Genomic DNA, 4,671 nt, shown 5'->3' on the forward strand with positions numbered 1-4,671 from the left:
ATAAAGTCAAAAGCAGTGGTACTTATAACCAAAATACAGTCAAAGCTCTTCTCACAAGCCAAGGTGATAAAGTCCATGATCATGTTATGTAGCAGAAGCTTGTCTCCAATCCTCCAATGTGTTCAATCCTCATTGCCCCATTTTTTCAAAATAACCAACATTAGTGCAAGCTAGCAGGAATTGTTACTTCACATGGTGATGTCAATGAAATGATCTAGCCATAATAATGCACTTTTTACATGCATGTCTTTAGGCTATCCAACAAACTTAGGCCCATATTTATCCTTTTTTGCGCTGCATTTGTGTAATTTTTTTTTTTTTTTTTACACAAATGCGGCGCAAACTTAACTCCATATTTATATTTTGACGTTAGACACCTCAAAATATTGGAGTTTGCACAATTTTTTTTAGATCTGTGAACATACCTTGCGTTAATGAGATGCAAGGTAGGCATTTCATCTAAAAAATGGTGCTATACCCATAACCCCATATTTATCCCCCATGCTAAAATGGCGCACAGGTGGGAGGAGAGGCCAAATAATGGTGTAAAGCTTGCTTTGCACCATTATTTAATGCCTGGGTCAGACCAGGCGTTAGGGGACCTGTGGATTCATTTCCATGGTCAGACACCATGGAATGCACCTGAAGGTGCCCTCCTCAAGCCCCAGGAACACCCCCACCTCCACCAGAGGGACACCGGAGGATGCAGGACCCCCTCCCAGGTAAGTAGAGGTAAGTATCTTTAAAGTGCCATTGGGGGCCCTGAAATGCCCCCCCCCCTTTACATGGCATAAGGTGCAATGGCCATGCCCAGGGGACCCTTTCCCCTGTGCTGGCCACTGAGGTGTGGTCATGAATCCTGTCTTTTATAAGAAAGGAGTCATGTGTATGGATGGTTTTGCATCAGAAAATGACGCTAGGCTGGTTAAGGTCATTTTTTTTGCCTCTAACCAGCCTAACGCCATTTTTGGGTGCAAAACCCCCTTCTCCCATACCACCACCCTCACCCGGCTAATGTCACTTTTTTTTTTTACGCTAGCCCACCCTTTGCACCAGCTTGCGGGATTCCATAAATTTGGCACCTGGCTGGCACTCTGGAATGATGCAAACCGGCACTATACTTTTTGACACAAAACTGCGTTTGTGCAGTTTTGCGTCAAAAAGTATAAATATGGGCCTTAGCTCAGTAATACTCTCAGCTTTTCCTCTTTCATAACGGACAGCCGCTTACAGTCGGACCCTTTACCTCAGCCTGGCTGGGCATACAGATTCCAAGCTACCAGGCACATCTTACACTCCGGTGGAGTTACGCACAACATGGAAGGAGGCAGCTTAAACAATCTCTCATATCGTCAAAACCTAAACTCCCAGTGTCTGATGTTTTGGGAATGCTAGTACAAATGTTTTATTCAAATAGCATGGCGGCTCATATCTGGGCAGGCACACATCAATACTTCTAGCAGCTAATATCCTTCATTTGTATCCCAGATATTACACTTGAAAGATAAATGGGCTCTGTTTTATTTGACACTTATTATCCCAACAGAGTAGCTTGACCACACTGCATATGACGGGTGTTATTACTGAACTCAGTGGTATTTATGGTATGGAGCTTATAAAGATGAAAGGCAGAGCAGACCCTTCCCAAGTGTTTACAACTTAGGGGCAGATTACTGGAAAGTGGCGCTGCAACGACTGCAGCGCCACTTTCTCTGGCACCTTAGCACCACCCTGCCGCCACCATGTGTGCGCCGTATTTAAAATACGGCACAGCATGGTGCAGGATAGGGGGCAATAGCGTCATCTTTCATGACGCTATTGATGTACTCTGCAGGAATAGTACCAAAATATTGGTGCTACTCCGGCAGAGTACATAGTGCCCTATTATAAAGAATGGAAGGCCCATTTAACGCCTGCTCTCGAGCAGGTGTTAAAAGTGCCATAAAAAATGGCGTAAGGAAATCTCATAGATTTTTCTGTCTCCCCTAATGGGGGGGAACGCCCCCTTTGCATACATTATGCCTGGCGCGTATTCACGTATTTGGGGATTCCCTTTGACAATGGGTTTAACTGGAAGCACTGCAGAGAAATCAGGGTCACACAATACAACCAAGCAGTGGCAGCTCTACGCAAATTCATCATCAAACTAGGCTGCACACCAATAAAGCCCATAACCACCATCTATATGGCAAGGACTACTTTGATTGTCAGATATGGAGCTGGGCTATGGGGCTATACCGTGCATCATCTCTGCAAATAAGAGAAAATAAATTTCTGAGAAGTCTACTCTCGGAGCATTCCCGCTATAATTCCACATGCAGAATTAGGTCTCCTTTTCCTGGAGGACCTGATTGTTAGCCCCTTTAGCCCTCTGGATGTCTGTCTGGACTAGGCCGGAAGCATCTCTCACTCAGACACTGCTTATGGACTGCATGAGGCTTGATGGAGTATAGAGATGTCCCTGGGTTATGTACATTAAAGAGTCCCTGAGCAGTCTTAACAGATCAGACTTATTCTTTAACCCTGGGGCCATAGGCAAGCAGGACATCCCAGTAGCAAAAAATGAATTCCAAGAGAAATTGGCTGATAGAGAGAGGCACCATCTGGGAAAAGGCATGGTGACAGCTTATCTACCCTTATGTACTACATCTAAAATCAAACCTTATCTTTTAACTGTTCCTCGGCACCATAGATTTTTCTTGACAAGGTTTCGTTTGGGCCTGGTCCACTTTTTAGTGGCTTATCCACCTAAGGTGCACCGCAATAGGGACCAGATACCCTGTCCATGTGATATACGTTCAGAACAATTGCAAATACATATGTTTTTATTTTGTAAGCTGTAAGGTTTTTTTAATGCCACTTCTTAAATCACTAAATATTAGAAGGTGTAAGAAAGCTATTTTTCATCTGCAGTTACTCCAGTCTGATATGAACTGTATAGCTATTTATCGCTTTATGGCTGCAGCGATAAAAGAAAGGAAGTATCTTGATTCTAACTGCTAAGCACCTTGCTACAAATTTGCACAGCTCAGCAAACAACATTTTAGATGACCAAGGGCCAGATCTATCAAAGGGTTTTACCCATTCTGTGTCTATGGGAAAATGCATTGGTACATATGGCCCCAAATTACTATCTGATCAGGTATGCAAATTTTAAGAGGTTCCAATTACTGTTCTGATCTTCTTATGTACATATATCCCATTTGCTATTTAATGATGTACAGTTCTGCAAATAATATTTTAGTTGACCAAATGACTTTGATCAGGTATGCACATTTTTAGAGGCTCTAATTATTGTACTGATCATTTTATGTACACATATTCTACTGCTATTTGTTGATGTTTTTTCTCTTATCTTTTTAACCTTGTACATATGCTCTTTTATGGATTTCTATCAAAGATCCGGATAAAGATTTTCTGACTTTAGTGCAAAGGGTTACACAGTGACACAATGCATGCGTGAGGATTTTGGCCTCATTGGGCCACATTAACGTCTAAATGAATGGCATTAATGTGGCGCAAGGTGGTGGTAGGGGCCTATTTTTGCACCATTATTTAACCCATCCTCCCACCTGTCCAATTTTTAGATGGGAACACATACCTTGCATCTCAATGACGCAAGGTAGGTTCACGCATTTAAAAAATGGTGCAGACTCCAATATTTTGATATTAGACGTGTCTAATGTCAAAATATGAATATGGAGTTAGTTTTTCACCAAATTTGTTTAAAAAAAATGACACAAATTCGGCGCAAATTGAGTATAAATATACTCCTAAATCTATAAGTATAACTGGAACTACTGAAAAAATGGGTAAGGTTGGCCACAGAAACGTTTACCCCATTGCTTAGGGAGGGGCCAGGATTAGCCCCTCGTCCACTAGCTTGTCTGCAGCATAAATGTGGCACCTAAGGAACCCACTTCAGAAATCTTTCTGGACCTGCAGGAGAGAAGAAGAGGACTGGACCTGCTGTCTGTAACCTGACAGTGGAACCATGAAGGACCAGACTTTCCAAAGAAGTGGACTCCAAGTATCAGTTAGCTGACCTCCTCTGTGTGGCTACAGGGAGACAACAAGTTGCAAGAGGCTTTTTCTTGGAAAAACCCAGCAGATCAGTGGCAACTGGACCTGGACCATTCTAATGGCCTCTGCCTGACACAATGTAAGCCTCTAAAAGTTGGTCCTTGGTGCCTTAGAAGTGTACTCCTGTGGCTGGTTGGGACTAACTCAGAAGGAAAAATCTTTGACAAGGACAAACCTGGTTAGTGTATTCAACCCACGCTCCTTCATGGTCCATCTCAAATCATGCCTAGGTCCCAGACTACTGTGATCCATTTTGGTTCTATTTCTAATTAAAACTTTAAATATTCACATTTCTGATTACCCTTTTGGATTTTTGTTGTTTTGTTGTAATCCCAGGTCAGTGTCCATAGGATAACATGTTGAAGTCGTGGTTGGAGTTTTCGTGTTTCAGGACCCTTCCCAGAGGACCCCGAAGAAATCCTTTGGGACAAGGGAGGTTGGACAGTGCCCCCACCATAGGATACCCAGAACAATGGGGTACCTACAACAGACAGCCCAGGTGTATAGGGGTGACGTTGTATCAGAATCTCCTGTTCAAGTCAATGGAAACCTCCGTTGTCTAGCTGCTGTTGTGACTCTTAGACCAGG

Source organism: Pleurodeles waltl, chromosome 4_1, assembly GCF_031143425.1.
Source record: "Pleurodeles waltl isolate 20211129_DDA chromosome 4_1, aPleWal1.hap1.20221129, whole genome shotgun sequence".
Taxonomy (NCBI): domain Eukaryota; kingdom Metazoa; phylum Chordata; class Amphibia; order Caudata; family Salamandridae; genus Pleurodeles; species Pleurodeles waltl.